The following is a 20,503-nucleotide window of genomic DNA, read 5'->3' on the forward strand; positions in this document are numbered from 1 at the left end:
TTGGCCTCAGATGCAGTCTGCAGCAATATTGTTGTCATATTTCTCCATTGTTATTTGTGAACTTAGACACGTTTTGTTGCCAAAGCTACTCCTCTTCATAGTTATGATCGATTATACATGCGCCTGCCAACACACATTCTTCTGCACAAATGGCACTTTCTCTGTTGTATTCCACATACCGTGAGGGTGGGGGTGGGGGGAATCTTTCCCATGGATATGGACTCTCTTCCAAAGCAGCTGAAGTATTTTTCCTGCTTGCTTGGATCACCATTCTGCTGTTTGGGTTCCTTTTCATGTGCAAACTGTGTAAACAGTTCATCCTCTTCTAAAACTAGTGTCGGTGTAAGGGTCTGTTTGGTTTGTGCCCATATTTACCCTACCAAAAAATTGGCTAGCCAAAATTTCGGTTGAGGTTTTGCTTGCCAACGGATTGGCCAACATTGACTACAAAACGCAATAGATTGGTAAAGGAGTATTGCCGCATTGGCATACCAAAGAGTTGGTTCCTATCCAAGAAAGACCAACATTTTGATCATCTAAAAAAAATGTACTTTGGTCGCAATCCAAACATATCTTAAAACTAGTTAGAACACATAACACCATTTAATTACCTTTCTTGACCAAAACAAGGTGGTTTTACCATGGTTCACATGCATGTGAACTTGGCTGCAAAGCTGCATGGGTGTTTGGTTAGGCTTTAGTTATAGCTAAATGTGCTTATAAGCTTCCACCCAACCAAAACAGTTTACTTATTTTTGCTGATGTTCCTGCAGCTCTTAAGGGCATGCAAAGCTTTCATGATATTTGTAAAGGAGTTACTACCAAGTGATAGGAAGGACAGATGCTTCAGATTGCCTATTCTTGGTGATATCTCACCATGGAAATGGTTGCCCGACAGCCGCAGTGCAGTCAACATGCTGCATGAGTAAATGCTTTCTGGCACTATGCCACCGAGACGATTCCTCATGAGATCTAAACTTCTTAGATTCTGCAGGGTTGAGAAGTTTACCTTGCCTAGATCTCCACTGAAGTTGTTGATCTTCAGATCGATGGTTTTGAGATTTGTGCAGTTGCCCATAGTTGATGGCAGCTCCTCAGGCATGTTGTTGTTACCCAAATGGAGCTTCTCCAGCCTCCTGAGCTGACCTATCGATTCTGGGATGTTGCCACTGATGTGGTTCTCTCCAAGGTCAAGAGTAGCTAGATTACTGAGTTTGACCATTTGTGCTCCATCAAGTTCTCCTTGCAAACCATTGTTGGGGAAGGAGAGGTACTCCAGCGAGGTAGGTGGAAGATTTCAACAGGGAGAATCCCACTTAGGTGGTTGTTGCCAGCCTTGAGCACTTTGAGCTTGGAGCAATTACCCAGTGTGTTCGGAATGTCGCCACTTAATTGGTTGTGACAGAGGTCAAGCAAAGCCAAAGATGGCGAGCCAAGGCAAAGAGAAGACGGTATGTGCCCAGTGAAGCTGTTTTTGCTGGCGTTGAACGCGATTAGGTTCTTCATCATCTTCCATGTGGCTGATGGAAGTTCTAAGCTGAACTGGTTGCTTGAGACGTTGAGTACCTGCAGAGGCCGGTCTGTGGTGATCGAAGACGGCAGCTCTTGCAGCGTTCTATTTAGCCGGTTGAAGTTAACGTCAAGGGCGATGCTGCTGCTGGAGGACATGAGCTCCAGCGGAAGGCCACTGGAGAAGGAGTTGTGCGAAAGGTTGACATGCAGCAAGCCTGTGAGGTTGGCGAGAGATGGTGAGATGCACCCTTCAAGTCCTTTAGATGCCAGGGAGATCTCAGTGACGGCCCCATCTCCATTGCAAATGATTCCTTCCCACTCGCAGCAGTCAGTCTCATGGCGCCACGACGCGGCGAGGGTGCCATCTCCCGACGTCCCAGCGAGGAACTGGAGAAGTGCATGCTTCTCCTGCTCGGTGCATGAGGTGGCGGGAGAGGCCAAGGAGAGTAGCAGGAACAGCTGCGGCACGGCCAGAGGAATGGTGAAGGAACACATTGGTTGCTGTTTTTTCCTCCCCCTTATTTTTTTTCTGTTGCTTGAAGAATGCATGTGGGGCTAGTACTCCCTCCGTCCGGAAATACTTGTCAAAGAAATAGATGTATCTAGATGTATTTTAGTTCTAGATACACCCACTTCTATCCATTTCTGCGACAAGTAATTCCGGACTGAAGGAGTACTATTTATCATCTAGCTGTAGCTTTATTATGCTAGGGTGTGCAGAACACCGTTCTGAAAATTCTGCAAGTCATGGATGCAGTCGTCTGCACAAAAGACAGCAACACTAGCATGGAAATCAATAGCCACGACCCAGTTGACTTTGTCAAATCTTTCATGAGAATAGTCTTTATTCATTAATGGAAGATTACACTACACATAGTAAGTAATTAAGCTGACCCCGTGATCTTCTCTTTTAGCTTCATTGAACTAGTAAAAAGGAGTTGCAAAAAAGATTGGGTTTGTTATCTACATATTTTTCTTGACGCAGATGTATCTACCCCAGCGGGGAGCTGGCTATATATAAGGCTAGACACTGTTCAATTCAATCATCATAATAAGAAACCGCCATGTTCTCTCTCTCTGACGGTCTGACCTGTGATAGAATATCGTCTCTGCTGACTTCCTTGCCTTTGGTCCGGCTGTGTTCAGTACACAATAGTTGTCTCATGGGGCCATGATTGACCGGCTGCAAAAAGATATAGTGACACTAAATTAGAAAATGCCTAACTCCGTTCCTTGTTCCCCCCCCCCCCCCCCCCCCCACAATGTTCAATCTGGTTTCCCCCTCTCCGGCAGCCTTTCTGGTGTGGGAAGGCAGGAACAAGACAAATACACATGGACGTTTGAACTGTAGTCTAAAACATTTTCGGCGTTAGTTTTGTGTGTCCTTGTTATGCTGCTGGAATGCTTGCAGTGCTTGTACATGCTATCTAGCTTCAGAACACCATTGAGATTCTTCGTCTCATGATGAATGCAGCTAAGGAGAGAGGGCATGGGCACTGGGCCATGGTCAAGTTGGCCCCATGGTCTGCCGGCTGCACAAGTTGGCCCCGTGGGCTGGTATAGCAAGCCGCGGAAGCTGGCGAACCGGCGACTGGCGACCGGTGTAGCTCATACAATCCGTCGATCCACGACTCGGAGGTAATTCACCCAGTTTTCTATTTTCTTTGTATTCTAGCTTGGAAATTTGTTAAGTCAAAAGTTAGAGCTATTGATGCTGCAACTTTGTCAGCGAAGAGGACAATTTGTTATACCAGCAGCCATCTTCGTACAGCTCTTAACAGGTTTCCTAGCTAGAAAAGCAAACATCATGTACCTGTATTATTCAGCAAGCTAACAATATGCAAATTACCTTATCCATTGCATACATCATACTAACCATATTACAGTTGAAGTGGGCTTAGCCAAAATATCTGAATAATACTAACTGATCATATAGCACTCCAACCCCAAAGAACACACCAAATGCAATCTCGAAGATGATCTTTTCGCTGCATTGTTTTGCAGAGATGATGGAGACGGGAGCTGCTTCAACTGAACTGCAATGGTTAATAAGCACCGAGCCGCACAGCTTTGGGTTCCCGTCAAAACTAGAAGCCTGAAACGTGCTTAGCTGCCCTTCTGTTGGAATAGATCCTTCTAGGTCGTTGTCAGAAACATTGAATCGCGAAAGGAAGTGAAGATTATCCAACGGCACAGGGATTGCACCAGTGAGGTGGTTATTAGACAAATCTAGCCCCTGGAGGTTCGTGAGCTTGCAGATTGTTTGTGGGATCTCTCCATAAAAGTTGTTGAAACTCAAGTTTAGGTAAGTGAGTGCTTTCAGATGACCAATCTCTTGGGGGATCATACCTCTGAATTTATTCTTACCGAGATTCAGCCCTTTGGGCCAAGCACTGCCCATGCGGCACTGAAGTTTAGCATTGACATCGTCCACATAAATTGGTAGATCAAGGAGGCTTGGGTCCAAATATGTGGCAGGCTTGTCTGATTTTAGCATTGGCATCTCCATCAAGGTCATTGGAATTTTCCCAGTAAGACTGTTGTTTGATACGTCCAGTCCAAAGAGGTGGTTTAGGGAGTTGATCCAGCTTGGTATTGGTCCGGTATTGGTCCGGTGAGTTGATTACTAGATAATAAGAGTACCTTCAGACTTGTGAACTTTGATAACCAAGTAGGTATCCTTCCAGTCAACGAACAATGGTGCATGACGAGAAACTGAAGATTCTGAAAACCGTCAATGGTTTCATCTTGTGGCATGGCCTCATTCATGAAGTTTCTGCCAATAAGCAAGGTGCTGATGTTCCTGCAGCTCTTAAGGACATGCAAAGCTTTCATGATATTTGTAAAGGAGTTACTACCAAGTGATAGGAAGGACAGATGCTTCAGATTGCCTATTCTTGGTGAGATCTCACCATGGAAATGGTTGCCTGATAGCCGCAGTGCAGTCAACATGCTGCATGGGTAAATGCTTTCTGGCACTATGCCACAGAGACGATTCATCATGAGATCTATACTTCTTAGATTCTGCAGGGTTGAGAAGTTTACCTTGCTTAGATCTCCACTGAAGTTGTTGATCTTCAGATCGATGGTTTTGAGATTTGTGCAGTTGCCAAGAGTTGATGGCAGCTCGCCAGACATGTTATTGTTACCCAAATGAAGCTTCTCCAACCTCCTGAGCTGACCTATCGATTCTGGGATGTTGCCACTGATGTGGTTCCCTCCAAGGTCAAGAGTAGCTAGATTAGTGAGTTTGACCATTTGTTCTCCATCAAGTTCTCCTTGCAAACCATTGTTGGGGAAGGACAGGTACTCCAGCGAGGTAGTGTGGAAGATTTCAACAGGGAGAATCCCACTTAGGTGGTTGTTACCGGCCTTGAGCATTTTGAGCTTGGAGCAATTACCTAATGTGTTCGGAATGTCGCCACTCAATTGGTTGTGACAGAGGTCAAGCAAAGCCAAAGATGGCGAGCCAAGGCAAAGAGAAGACGGTATGTGCCCAGTGAAGCTGTTATTGCTGGCGTTGAACGCGTTTAGATTCTTCATCATCTTCCATGTGGCTGATGGAAGTTCTAAGCTGAACTGGTTGCTTGAGACGTTGAGTACCTGCAGAGGCCGGTCTGTGGTGATCGAAGACGGCAGCTCGTGCAGCGTTCCATTTAGCCGGTTGAAGCTGACGTCAAGGGCGATGATGCTGCTGGAGGACATGAGCTCCACTGGAAGGCCACTGGAGAAGGAGTTGTGCGAAAGGTTGACATGCAGCAAGCCTGTGAGGTCGGCGAGAGATGGCGAGATGCGCCCTTCAAGTCCTTTAGATGCCAGGGAGATCTAAGTGACGGCCCCATCTCCATTGCAAATGATGCCTTCCCACTTGCAGCAATCTGTCTCATGGCGCCAGGACGTGGCGAGGGTGCCATCTCCCGACGTCCCAGTGAGGAACTGGAGAAGTGCATGCTTCTCCTGCTCGGTGCATGAGGTGGCGGGAGAGACCAAGGAGAGTAGCAGGAACAGATGCAGCATGGTCGGAGAAATGGTGAAGGAACGCATTGGTTGGTGTTTTTTCCTCCCCCTTCTTGTTTTTCTGTTGCTTGAAGAATGCATGTGGGGCTAGTACTATTTATCATCTAGCTGTAGCTTTATTATGCTAGGGTGTGCAGAACATCGTTCAAAAAATTCTGCTAGTCATGGATGCAGCCGGCTGCACAAAAGACAGTGACACTAGCATGGAAATCAATAGCCACGACCCAGTTGATTTTGTCAAATCTTTCATGAGAATACTCTTCATTCATTAATGGAAGATTACACTACATATACTCCTTCTGTCCCAAAATAAGTGTCTCAACTTTATACTAACTTTAATACAAAGTTGTACTAAGTTTGAGACACTTATTTTGGGACGGAGGGAGTAGTAAGTAATTAAGTTGACCCCGTGATATTCTCTTTTAGCTTCATTGAACTAGTAAAAAGGAGTACAAAAAAGATTTGGTTTGTTATCTACATATTTTTCTTGATGCAGATGTATCTACCCCAGCAGGGAGCTGGCTATATATAAGGCTAGACACTGTCCAATTCAATCATCAGTTAATAAGAAACCACCATGTTCTCTCTCTCTCTGACGGTCTGACCTGTGATAGAATATCGTCTCTGCTGACTTCCTTGCCTTTGGTCCGGCTGTGTTCAGTACACAATAGTTGTCTCATGGGGCCATGATTGACCGGCTGCAAAAAGATAGTGACACTAAATTAGAAAATGCCTAACTCCGTTCCTTGTTTTCCCCCCCACAATGTTCAATCTGGTTTCCCCCTCTCCGGCAGCCTTTCTGGTGCGGGAAGGCAGGAACAAGACAAATACACATGGACGTTTGAACTGTAGTCTAAAACATTTTCGGCGTTAGTTCTGTGTGTCCTTGTTTTGCTGCTGGAATGCTTGCAGTGCTTGTACATGCTATCTAGCTTCAGAACACCATTGAGATTCTTCGTCTCATGATGGATGCAGCTAAGGAGAGAGGGCATGGGCACTGGGCACAAGAGACAGCGGCACTAGCACGGAAAGCAACAACCGTGGCTATCAATTAGCCAGGTGGCTATCCGATCAACTAGTTATGTGAACTACCATTGGGGCCAGATGAACCGAGTGTAATTTTTCAAATCAGAAGATTTGTCTATCATTGTTCAGTAATGAAAGAGGATAGTACCTGGGCAATAGAACTGACCCGCTGACTGGGGCAATAGACTGTCTTCTCTTGTAGCTTTGCCCAACTAGTCTATCAATTAGTTATGGACGGCATTATGATTTAGACTGTCTTTGGCTCTTTGCTATCTGTAAGCTTGTACCCCGCTGGCTATATAAGGCTGGACACTGCGTCCAAATCATTCGAGCAACTAAAAAAACCTACCCGTTAGCACCACAAGGTTCATCTCTCTCCTATGACTGACTTAAATTCGTCTCCTTTACATGCCGACTCTATCCAGCCTTTGTTCTGGTGCTCTTTACACACCCCATTGTGTACCTTGGTATAGAATGATTGGTGTTAGAGGGAGTACATGGTTCATAAGTTTATAACGCTACAAATTCAGCGTGCTGATAAAGGGCTCGTAAGAAACAAGTTCGACCTTGCACGGGAAAAACGATGAGGATTGTATCACATTAAGGTTTTCTCTGAAACAATGACAGATACAGTGGAGGATAAAAGTGCTCTGATACAGCGGCGACAAAAAGCGGTGCACCGGAGGATCAGGGTCGGTGTGGTTACGACTTGCGGTGGCTGCGGAGTCGTCTTCGTGTCACCGCCGGCCTGTACCGCAGTTGCTGTGGAGCACGTCCGCGCGAGATGTTGCAGTTATCGATGGTGTTCGGCTCTCCGTGTCCAGGGAGAAATGGCATGGGAAGAAATCAATTAATTACACCGAGATGAGGTGGCAGTATAAGTCAAACAACAAAAACTTCTCAGCGTCCCACGCGGGTGAAACCATCATCAAACCAGCTTTGAAGTCTCTTACCGGGTGTTTTGTCTGGTATTGCAAAAAGTTGGGGATTAAGTAACTGTTTTCTGAGTTTTTTTTTTTGGGGGGGGGGGGGGGAGGGTGATGTTGAATCATGAGAATTTTGGATATATACACTTCTTTACTTTTTTGTTAAGGCAAAAGAGTTATTAATCTTGCAAACTTTGTCAGTGGTTATTTTCAAGAGGGCCATTTCTTATATCAGCAGCCATCTAGGTGGTAGCTAGGCCCCCCTCTTCGTACTCTGATAGAATCCTGCATTTTTTTCTTGGTTCTAAAAAAATCCTGCATTTTGAGTACATAACTGATTTTGTACAGCACTTAACAAGTCTGCTAGCTAGAGAAACAAACATCATGTACCTATATTATTCAACAAGCAACAATATGCAAATTTAGAAGAGACTCCACGGACATATAAGTAAGCGACCTTCTTGCAGGTGGATACAAAGATGTGAATAACTAAGGCATGTTTACCTTATCCATTACATACTAGACCATATTACAGTTGAAGTGTGCTTAGTCAAAATATCTGAATAATACTAAATGGTCATATAGCACCCCTATCCCAAAGAAAAGACCAAAGGCAACCGAAAAGATGACCTTCATGCTGTATTCTTTTGCAGAGATGATGGAGACGGTAGCGGCTTTAACTGAACTGCAATGATTAGTAAGCGCAGAGCCGCACAGCTTTGGGTTCCCGTCAAAACTAAAAGCCTGAAACGTGCTCAGCTGGCCTGTTGCTGGAATAGGTCCGTCTAGGTCGTTGTTAGAAATGTTGAATCATAAAGGAAGTGAAGATCCCAATGCCACAGGGATTGCACCCGTGAGATGGTTATTAGACAAGTCGAGCCCCTGCAGGTTTGTGAGGTTGCAGATCGATTGTGGGATCTCTCCATGGAAGTTGCTGAAACCTAAGTTCAGGTAAAAGAGTGCTTTCAGATAACCGATCTCTTGTGGGATTACACCTGTGAAATTATTTTTACCAAGATCCAGCACTTTGGGCCAAACACTGCCTATGCGGTATTGACGTCGTGATGGATTCGCTCCATAAATAAGTACACCTGGATCAAGGAGGCTTGGTTCCAATTCCGAATACATGCCAACATTATCTGATTTTAACACTGGCATCTGCATCAAGGTGATTGGGATTTCCCAAGTAAGACTGTTGTTAGATACATTCAAACAAAAGAGGTGGTCTAGGGAGTTGATCCAGCTTGGCATTGGTCGGGTGAGTTGATTGCTAAATAAGCTTAGTATCTTCAGGTTTGTGAGCTTTGACAACCAATTAGGTATCGTTCCAGTCAACGAGCAGTGGTGCATGGACAGATATTGAAGGTACTGGAAGCCCACAATGGCTTCATCTTGTGGCATGGCCTCATTCGTAAAGTTTTTGCCAATAAGCAGGGTGCTGATGTTCCTACAGCTCTTAAGAACATGTGAAGCTTTTGTGATGTTCATGAAGGAGTTTCTAACAAGTGATAGGAAGGGCAGGTGCTTCAGATTTCCTATTCTCGGTGAGATCTCACCATGGAAATGGTTGGCCGACAGCCGCAGTGCAGTCAAATTGCTGCATGAGTAAATGCTTTCTGGAATAATGCCACTGAGATTACTCCTCATGAAATCTAAACTTCTTAGATTCTGCAGGGCGGAGTAGTTTACCTTTCCTAGATCTCCACTGAAGTTATTGATCTTCAGATCGATGGTTTTGAGATTTGTACAGTTGCCCAGAGATGATGGCAGCTCCCCAGACATGTTATTGCTACCCAAATGTAGCTCCTCCAGCCTCTTGAAGTGATCTATTGACTGTGGGATGTTGCCACTGATCTGGTTCCCTCCTAGGTCAAGAGTTGCTAGATTACTGAGTTTGACCATGTGTGCTCCGTCAAGTTCTCCTTGCAAACCATTGTTGGGGAAGGAGAGGTGCTCCAGCGAGGTTGTGTGGAAGATTTCAACAGGGAGAATCCCACTTAGGTGGTTGTTGCCAGCTTGAGCACTTTGAGCTTGGAGCAATTACCCGGTGTATTCGGAATGTGGCCACTCAATTGGTTGTGAGAGAGGTCAAGCAAAGCCAAAGATGGCGAGCCAATGCAAAGAGAAGACGACATGTGCCCAGTGAAGCTGTTATTGCTGGCGTTGAGCGCGATCAGATTCTTCATCACCTTCCATGTGGCTGATGGAAAATCTGAGCTGAACTGGTTGCTTGAGACGTTGAGTACCTGCAGAGGTCGCTCAGTGGTAGACAAATATGGCACCTCGGGCAGCAGTCCGTTGAGACGGTTGAAGCTGACATCGAGGACAATGATGCTTCCGGACGACATGAGCTCCATCGGAAGGCCACTGGAGAAGGAGTTGTGTGAGAGGTTGACACGCCGCATGCTGGTGAGGTCGGCAAGGCACGGCAAGATGCTCCCTTTGAGTCCTCTAGATGCCAGGGAGACCTCGGTGACGACCCCATCCTCGTTGCAAATGATGCCTTCCTACTCGCAGCAGCCTGTCTCATGGGTCATGGCGCCACGACGCGGCGAGGGCGCTGTGAGGAACTGGAGAAGTGCATGCTTCTCCTGCTCGGTGCATGAGGTGGCGGGAGAGACCAATGAGAGCAGCAGGTCCAGCTGCAGCATGGCCAGAAGAACGGTGAAGGCACGCGTCTTCTGCACTTCTTGTTTTGCTGCTGCTTGAAGAATGCATGCAGTGCTAGAACTAGTTATATCATGCAGCTGGGGGGTGTGCAGAGGGCCATTCAGAAAATTCTGCATGTCTATAGCCGCTACCCCCTCCATTCCTAAATACTCCCTCCGTTCCTAAATACTTGTCTTTTTAGAGATTTCAACAAGTGACTACATACGGCGCAAAATGAGTGAATCTACATTTTAAAATATGTCTACATACATCCGTATGTTGAGTCCATTTAAAATGCCTAGAAAGACAAGTATTTGGGAACGGAGGGAGTATAAGTCTTTGTATAGATTTCACTACGAACTACTCCCTCCGTCCGGAAATACTTGTCATCAAAATGAATAAAAGGGGACGTATCTGGATGTATTTTAGTTCTAGATACAACCCTTTTTGTCCATTTTGATGACAAGTATTTCCGGACGGAGGGAGTACATACGGAGCAAAAGTTTAAAATGCATCTATATACATCCGTATGTGGTCCATAGTGGACTGTACAAAGACTTATAGTAGTATTTAGGAACGGAGGAAGTAGCATGGAAATCATGCAGCCGGCTGCACAAAAGACAGCGGCACTAGCATGGAAATCAATAGCCACGACCCAGTAGATTTGGTTAAATCTTTCATAAGAATAGTCTTTATCCATCAATGGAAGATGATGCTACATGTAGTAAGCAAATAGCAAATACAGTAGCTGAGTGCGTCTTCTCTTCTAGCTTCATTCAGTTACAGAAAAGATTGGCTTAGTTATCTACAAAAACAAATCTTGAAACAAATGTATCTAACATTCTACCCTTGAAGGTTCATGGTTTTCAGTGCTTGCCACAGTTTGTAAATTGAACTTACATGACCTTCGAGATGTTTATCTACATGATCCTGGAGATGTTAATCTACATTGAACTTACATGATCTTGGAGAAGCTTGTAAATTGAGCTTACAGTTTGTAAAAAGGATTGGCTTAGATCTACATTTTTTTTCAGTGCTTGCCAGTTTTGAAATTGATTGTACATGGTCTCGAGATGTTCTACTTTGGATTGCGGTCTCACGACCAGTAGCACATCAGTGACATCATTCCTGTACTTTTACTTGGAAACCATTCCCAGCATGTGGTTGATTCAGTTCTCTCGACGGGAAGGACAGACCGTGCATTTACACGTGACATTGTCCACACAACTAATCCATATAAATTGTCGTTGATTTAGTATAAAGTCCCCATAGTTTGTTGCAACGCCATATGCACACTTCGAGGTTACATCCTCCTTTGTATTAGAGATCCTCGCAGTCCTCCGCCGCCACCTTCATGCCCACGCTTGTGGGTCGATCCTGGAGCAAATAATAACAAAATGAAAATCGATCAGAAGATCACCATACATCTGCCCACGTCTGTGGGTCGATCCTGGAGCAAATAATAACGAAGAGAAAATCGATCAGAAGATCACCATACATCTGCTACGTGGTTAAGTTTACCATGACTTTATCATATGGAGGAGGTACAAGAACAATTACTCCTACATGGAAAATAATTTGTTTGGAGGAAACGTACCTGAGGATAGAACCACAAGGGCAAGGACCAAGAAGAACATGCAGCAGGTCCTCATAAATCATCATGGTCCCGTTAGAATTTTTGGCTAGTGATCGCCCGGCTAATGGCTCCTGAGCATGATCAGATGTTGGCGTGCGCTCACAAGGAATTTATGTACTTCCTCCGTCCGAAAATACTTGTCGTATTGCATCCCCGTGAGAGAGCGCTTCCTGGTCGCTCCCGCGGGCGGCCGGGAGCGAACCCTAGCCGCCAGCAGCGCAGCACCCACCTCCCCCGCTTCCCCTCGCTGCCGCCGGACGGCGTCGCCGGGCAAAGCCCGTGCGGCTCGGCGGCGGCGGGGCCCTTTCCTCCTTCCGGTCGGAGCGGCGCGGCGCGGGCCGTCCTCTTCGGCGGGAGCTCGGCCGGCGGCGATGCTAGCTCGAGGCGGCGCGGCGAGGTAGCGCAGGGGCGGGTCGGGCGCGTTTCGGGGCCGGCTGGCGTGGTTCTACGTGCGGCGGCTTGCAGCAGGCGTTGGCGTGGGCGCACGGAGCGGAGGGCGCGGATCTGAGCGGGCCACGGAGAGGGGGCATGGGGCTGCGTGGGCGCCGCGGCGAGGTCGCGCCGCGCGTGCGTGGCGGCTCGGGCGGCCATTTGTGGTCGAGCGCTGCTCTGCTGCTTGGGTGTTCTGCTCCACGGCCTCGGGTGCTTGGGTACTCTGCTCTGTGGCGTGAGGGGCTCGAGAGGAGCTGGGACGAGGTGCTGCTGCACGGGAAGGTGCTGCACAAGGGGTCCGGCGGCGCGGATCTGTCGCCGGAGGTTGCGCGATGGCGCGGTGAGGGGCTGCTGCTCAGGAGGAATGGTGGAGCGGCTTCGCTGTGAGATGCAGGAGCAACAGCTTCGGATCTGCTCGGATTCAGGTGGAGCCGGTGGACGTCGGCCATGGGGATTGTGTGTTGTGCAGTGCTCCGGATCTGCTCAGATTCGGAGGTGTGGAGGAGCTCCGGGCGAAAGTCCAGCACTGACCTTGGGTCGGTGCCGGCAACAGCGGCGCCATGGTCATGGTGTCGTTCCCCTTCTTGAAGGTGTTGCCGTGGAGCTCCATTACACGACTCTCCGGGAGAAATCCCTAGCTTCGGATGGTCGAAGCAGGCGATGACGGCGGCTACGTCGTTTCCTTCTTTGAGGCATTGCCTTGGAGAGTCAGCATGTTGCAGTTTGCACGGATCTCTTCGTCGTCGAGGACAGTGGACGTCGGGGCGGCGGCTCCGGGTGATTTCTGATTGTGCGTCGAGATGGCGATCTCGGGAACAATGTGAGTGGCGGCTCTATGAGGTGGGGCTCTATCTCGACATTGGTTGGGTGGCATCCTTGTCCCGCTTGGGCGGTAGGGGTGTCGGCTCGGTCGATGCGCCCCAGAGGGGGCGGTCTGACTTTATGTCGGGGCGGCGGCCCCGGATATGGTGCGATGTTCGTGGTCTGCGAGCGGTTGCCCTGAGCAGCGTGGGCTGCGGGCAGCTGGGTTGTGCGGCGTTGCTGCTCGTGGGGAGTGGTGGTATGTCGGGGCGGCGGCCCCGGAAGGCGGTGCCTGTTGATTGCGCTGGGCGCGACGGAGCGGTGGATGTCGGGGCGGCGGTCCCGAGAGAATCTCTGGGCGACCAGACTTCTGTGGCAACGATGATGGTGGGAGCGATGTCGGCGACGCGGCAATGGTTGCGATAGTCGACTCTTCTTCGGCGTGTCCACGGTTTTGCCTCGGTTTGCTTGTTGCTGTGGAGTCGAAGCTGCGGCGGCGGGGCCCTGTGGTGTACGATGACTGGCTGCAGGTGGGCCGTTCGGCGATCTTCCGTGGCGCCAGCCGTGCCTGGTTTTGTTCTTCTGAGTTCTCCGTCAGAGTCGGAGCTGCGTTGTCTGGCCGTAGGTCGACTTGTCGTCGATTAGGGTGGGCTTTGCCCTATGTGTTTCAGTCTATGGAGTGGGCTTGGTCCTTGTTGTTCCGGTTTTTGCCCGGTTTTCCGTAATTAACTGGGCAATTCTCTTCTGCTTAATTAATAGATGAGGCAATCTTTGCCTCCGTTTAAAAAAAAGGATAAAATTGAATGTATCTAGAATTAAAATATGTTTAGATACATCCATTTTCCCAACAAGTATTTCCAGACGGAGGGAGTAGGATGGTTGTGCTTATCTTGTCTGCAAATACTGTATTTATTACTACCTTTGTCTTGGTTTTAGTTTAACTGAACTAAAACCATGATAAGTATTTTGGAACCGGAATAGCTTCAACACGACGTTCTCTGGACGACATGTGGCGGATCCCACATTCCTTAGTTATGGAGGAATTTAATCTATCGAATGACTAGCTAGGGTCGTGCATGCATCGGACTAAAAATGGAATGACATGTGACTGCTCTTTTGGAACGGAGGGAGTATGTCATAAATGCAACATTGAAGATAAGTTGCACAAACTAAGAGCAGTAAATGATTTTTACATGGAAGGAGGAACATATCCTGGCAACAGTAATTCCTGTATTTTCTCTGTATTTTTTTATCAGTAACCATGCACGTGCCAACCACGTCTCTATCAATATAAATTATGCACATTTTTTAAACCATGTTCGTCATAGGATAGTTGCAACTAAATTCAACAAAAGCCCTTTCCGGAAGCATTCCAGATTCAGAAATGGCATTTCCAAAATGAACTATAAGGGAACATAAAGATATACATGGTCATATCAGCTTTGCAACGGTCTTAGAAAAAGGAATTTCATAATGTACAGAAATCATCAGCAGTCAATCAAATCATTAATACTTCATCGTATCGCACATTTCGTCTTCTATGACTTCAACATCACCACTTGCACCAAAATGATATGGATAACCAGATGGTCTTTTTTAGTAGTACATTATACTTGACTAAAATAGGTTGCTCAAGTGTGGATTAATCAATAGATAATATCACGCGTGGACATTTTTGCTAAACAGTGTTTACTCAGCTATGTCATCACATGATACACAAAATGATCATGGAATTAAACAAATAAATAGGAGTGTCTGAAAGAATTGATGGTTTTGAAAACATCAAAGATTGTTGCAGTCTAAGATATATTGACCACTGTTTCCCTGTTAAAGCTCTGGAATCAGGAGATGTTATTCTTGTGAAACAGTGAGCTCAGCTATTCGATTCCAGTTTGGACAAGCAGGTTGAACTTCGTATCCTATGTCAACCCAAACAATGACGAACTAGCTTACAGGGGCAAATCACAGCAGAAATGTTTGTAGATGTCCATAATAAAGGTGCACACATCAGGTCCATAATAAAGCCAGATCAGCGACAAAAGGGAAACCTAGCTATGCATCAAGTACTGAGATAACTATACCAGATGTCAAGATTATGACTGAATAGAGGTCACCCCAAAACGTTGTTTGTATCTGAATTCTGACTAGTTCATATATATTTCTCTAACAGCTCTGTTCAAGGCTGTTATAAGCATGCACACACAAACCAACAGCCATCAGATTAATAAGCTCTTCCATTATCAGAAAAGACCGTGAAACACACATTCTGAAAACCAACTAAAATATCAATGCTTATCTGTCACCCAGCACTATCTATCAGCCCAGCCATTACTCCCTCTTAGTACTGACGATGTTCCTTTATACTGCACAGAAATTGAGCACATTTATGCAACATATACCCATGATTCTGTCCCTGCCAATACCATATGTCAAATACGCACCTTACTTAGTTTTCCTGCTCAAGTAGTTAACAAAGAAATCCAAAACCCTGTAGCACTAAATTAAATCGCAATACAACTCTAAAATCTAGTAAGTACATACTAGGTTGGAGCGTTGGGATTCAAATTGCATTAATATGGGCCCCAGTTTATTAGTATCTTCCCATAAAAGTGTTCTTCTCACTTGTAAGAAGAAAAAGGCATGTCCAATTCTCCTCTAGATTCATATGTCCACATCAAGCTAGTAGAAATCATAGTTCTGTTTTAGAGAGATAGCAAGCATAGTTCTGTCCGAACCCTTTTCTTGCACATTATGGATGTGCTAACGCTAAAACTAACATTAAAGCTGAATATATATCCATGTTTCCTAGCAAACAAAAACATTGGAGGATATTGATAATTGATCACCTGTGCAACAGTAAGCACCAGCAAAATTGGCCCTAATTCGTCGCGTGTTTCCCATTTTTACGCCTGACGAACAGAAAAACAGAGCATTTGGAGGAACTCGTCCACCAGCTGCTAATCCACCACATCGTTGAAGTCCATGTCGATGAGGAACTCGTCCACCTGCCACTCAGCCGGCGTCAGGTCAGTGTCAGTCCTCAGGTCGTCGAGCGCCGGACCTGGGATGATGCTGTCCGAGCGGACGTCGCAGGGGGGCGGCTCCGGGAAGTCGTTGAGGAGGTCCACGGACGACTCATCCCCGTCATCAGTAGCGACCGCCGTGGGTTGTTGCTCGAAGTTGGTCTTGGCCGCGGCCGCCGTGGGTTTTTGCTCGAAGTTGGTCCTGGCCGCGGCGCCGTACATCCCGACGGCCGCCGCATCGTACGCTCCGGCGGCCTCCTCGGCGGTGTCGAACCTTCCGACCGCCACCACCTTATGCCTCCCCGAGTCCCATAGGCCCGCGACGTACTTGCCGTTCGGCTGCCGGGACACGCCGACGAACTCGGTCCGGGCGTCAGGCCTGGGCGCCGCCGGCTTCTTCTTCTTCTTTGTCGCCGCCCGGCCGACCGACTCGGGGACGCCGCCTTGCTTGTAGTTCGTCACGGCCCGCGCCCCGTGGAGCCTGACGGCCGCCTCGTCGTACGCCCTGGCGGCCTCCTCGGCGGTGTCGAAGGTGCCGAGCCACCGCGTCTGCAACTTGGAGTGCTTGATCCGCGCCCCGTACTTGCCGCCATATGTCCGGGACACGCCGCGGAACTCGGTCCGGGCCTCCGGCCGCGGCGGCGCCTTCTTCTTCGCCGCCCTCCCCGCGCCGTACGCTCTGGCGGCCCCCTCGGAGGTGCTCCCCTTCCTCCTCCCACCCGCAGCTTCCGCGGCCCCGTCGCGCTCCACCGCCACCACATCCACGCCACCCCGGAGGCCTTGTTCATGGACGCTCTCCGCCGTCGCCACCATCATCACACTGACTGGACTGAGCCGGGGTGGGCACGCCGCCGCAGCAAGAGGCGGAAATGCGCGAGCTTTTGTGGGGTTTTGAGGGACAGGTGGCGTCGAGGTTCTGTTCGTGATTCGTGCAACCTGGAAGATTTCGTGTTGCAGTTGCTCTACACTGTACTGCCGGCCAGTACAGCTGTCAGGTTAGGTTAGGCTGAAAAGGAAAAGAAAAGCTGTTGTTAATTTTTAGTACTCCCTCCGTCCCAAAACAAGTGTCTCAACTTTGTACTCTCTCCGTTTCAAATTACTCGTCGCAGAAGTGGATGTATCTAGAACTAAAATACATCTAGATACATCTATACTTGCGACAAGTAATTCAGAACGAAGGGAGTACTAGCTCTAGAGCAAATTTGTATTCAGCTAAGACACTTATTTTGGGACTGAGGGGAGGGAGTAGTTCTTTTTTCGGAATGGTTACCTTGAGAGGGCTTTCTTGAATTGCAAGAATCCGAGGGAAAATGCATGATTAGATGTCGGTGTGTAATGTGAATTTTCACATAATTTAAAAATAAAAAGGCTAAAAATCGACGTTAATTTTTAAATACAGGAATCTTTTTCATGGCAGGAGGACGACAAATTTAGTTTGCAAGCACGTCGATTTTTCTGGCAAAAAATAAACTGAAGCGGGTTTTCAATACTCGCCAAGTGAACTTGCCATCCTCAGCGAACACAACTTGACATAAAAAATGTTTGATTTGCCATGCCTGGAAATTTAACGTTCGCTGACTATCCGAATCCTTGAATAAACACAGGAATATTATGAGAGGTGGGTGCCTTTTGATGTTACACAGGAAATAAACACATGGATTCGAAGCTCGTGTTGAGATTACTACTCCCTTCGTCCCAAAATATAAGAATGTTTTTTACATTAACATAGTGTCAAATACGTTCTTATATTTTAGGACAGAGGGAGTATAAAATTGAGGGCACATGAATGGATTCTGCAGAAATTTGGTGAACCTATTCCTTTGATCCAAATGTTTTCTTAGAAAATATTCTTATGGATTGGAATTCTGCAAAGAAATTCCTTCAACTCAAAGGGGTCTTGAATTGTGGACAGTGAGTCTGGCCCTGGTTTTGATTCATTGTCACTGTGGCTAGTGTTTCTCTGCTTGATGAACAACACAATTTGCTTCGGTACACCCCCTAATACAAGGATGGCCCAGATTAAACGATACCCCTTCATAATCAGGGGCAGGATCGACATATTAGAAAAATCATCCCCGCCTGGCCCCGACAGATACGTATACGCGCGTACGTGTGGCTGACGCGCGTTTGCCCCGTCTGTGCCTGCATGCACGCGCCTACCCCGCCTGGGCCTTGCATGCACGTGTCTGCCCCGCCTGGGCCCCGCATGCACACGACTTGCTTAGCCTGCGCCGCCTACCCCGCACCTACACAACATAGGTTGCCCCTGAGCGGCCACCCTCGCCCGCCACGCCAGCTGCGCGTAGGCCGCTGATACGTCTCCAACGTATCTATAATTTTTTATTGTCCCATGTTGTTATATTATCATTCTTGGATGTTTTACAATTATTTTATAGCAACTTTATATCATTTTTTGGGACTAACCTATTGATGTAGTGCCCAGTGCCAGTTGCTATTTTTTGCTTATTTTTTACATCGCAAAAAATCAATATCAAACGGAGTCCAAATGCAGCAAAACTTTTTGAAGATTTTTTTGGACCAGAAGACGTCCAGTGGGTCAGAGAAGCACCTGGGGGGTGCCCCGAGGGGGGCAAAACCCACCAGGGCGCGCCTAGGGGCCCATGCGTGCCCAGGTGGGTTGTGCCCACCTCGGTGGCCTCCCGCACCGCCTCTTCGCTCTAAATGCCCAAATATTCCAAAAACCCTAGGAGAGTCGACGAAATTTTGTTCCAGCCGCCGCCAGTTCCAGAACCGCGAGACTCAATCTAGAGCCCTTCCCCGGCACTCCACCGAAGGGGAGAATCATCACCGGTGGCCATCTTCATCATCCCGACGGCCACCATGATGAGGAGGGAGTAGTCAACCCTCGGGGCTGAGAGTTTGTACCAGTAGCTATATGTTTAATCTCTCTCTCTCTCTCTCTCGTGTTCTTGAGATGTCACGATCTTGATGTATCGCATGCTTTGTTAATATAGTCAGATCATATGGTGTTTTCCCCTCTCTATCTTGTTGTAATGAATTGAGTTTCCCTTTGAGATTTTGTTTTATCGGATTGAATACTTTTATGGATTTGAGAGCACTTGATATATGTCTTGCATATGAATACCCGTGGTGACAATGGGGTATTATATTGCTTCACTTGAGATATATTTTGGCACTCAATTCGCGGGTTCCTGAGGTGACATTGGGGTAATCTATGCATAGGGGTTGATGCACGTTCTCGTCTTTTGTTTCTCCGGTAGAAATCTTCGGGCACTCTTTGAGGTTCTTTGTGTTGGATTGAGTATTACGAATCTGAATTTGCTTTGGTGTTATTTTAGTACGAACTCTTGGATAGATCGATCAGAAAGAATAGCTTTGAGGTGGTTTCGTACCCTACAAACAATTTATTCTTATGTTCTCCGCTAGATAAGAACTTTGGAGTGATTCTTCATCGCACTTTGAGGGATGGTTATATGATCCAATTATATTAGCATTGTTGAGAGATTGCACTAGCGAAAGTATGGATCCTAGGCCTCATTATACCGTTTGTGCTCCATTTTATCAATTGCTACCTTGCTGTTTTTTATTGTTCTTACTACAAAAACCAATATCTACTATCCATATTACACTCGTATCACCATCTCTTCGCCGAACTAGTGCACCTATACAAATTACCATTGTATTTGGTGTGTTGGGGACACAAGAGACTTTTTATTATTTGGTTGCAGGGTTTGAGAGAGACCATCTTCATCCTACACCTCCCACGGATTGATAAACCTTAGGTCATCCACTTGAGGGAAAATTGCTACTGTCCTACAAAACTACAAGAATAAAGTTGCATAGTAGACATCAAGCTCTTTTCTGGCGCCGTTGCCGGGGAGGTTAGGTAAGCGGCACTCACACCCTGTCAACGAAGTTCTTTTCTAGCGCTGTTGCCGGGGAGGTGAGTGCTTGAAGGTATATATTTAGATTTTGCAATTGAATCTTTTAGTTTCTTATTTATCACTAGTTTGCACTGGTACCGTAAGGTGCTATACAAACGGCTTTTAATCCCTTTCTGTGACGACATTTGGAACCGTCGCGAAGTGAGTGTGGGCAATGTTGGGGAACTTAGCATGCAATTTCAAAAATTTCCTATGATCACGCAAGATCTATCTAGGAGATGCATAGCAACGAGAGGGGAGAGTGTGTCCACGTACAATACTAGACCGAAAGCGGAAGTGTTATGTTAACGCGGTTGATCTAGTCGAACGTCTTCATGATCCAACCGATATAGCACTGAACGTACGGCACCTCTGAGTTCAGCACACATTCAACTTGATGACGTCCCTCGAACTCTTGATTCAGCAGAGGGTCGAGGGAGAGATTCGTCAGTACGACGGCATGATGATGGTGTTGATGATGTGATCCGCGCAGGGCTTCGCCTAAGCACTACGATGATACTACAAGAGGAGTAAACGGTAGAGGGGGCACCGCACACGGCTAAGACAATGTTGTGT

General features: G+C 47.1%; 3 pseudogenes; all 3 read right to left on the reverse strand.

The window, feature by feature from the left end:
* Nucleotides 1–583: 583 nt before the first annotated feature.
* Nucleotides 584–2,009, reverse strand: LOC123136385 (receptor-like protein 2; annotated as a pseudogene).
* A 1,157-nt stretch (nucleotides 2,010–3,166) lies between these two features.
* LOC123136383 (receptor-like protein 3) lies at nucleotides 3,167–5,578 on the reverse strand (annotated as a pseudogene).
* Nucleotides 5,579–8,071: 2,493 nt separating this feature from the next.
* LOC123139039 (receptor-like protein 2) lies at nucleotides 8,072–10,267 on the reverse strand (annotated as a pseudogene).
* Between the last annotated feature and the right edge of the window lie 10,236 nt (nucleotides 10,268–20,503).

This window comes from Triticum aestivum, chromosome 6B (genome assembly GCF_018294505.1).
Source record: "Triticum aestivum cultivar Chinese Spring chromosome 6B, IWGSC CS RefSeq v2.1, whole genome shotgun sequence".
NCBI lineage: Eukaryota > Viridiplantae > Streptophyta > Magnoliopsida > Poales > Poaceae > Triticum > Triticum aestivum.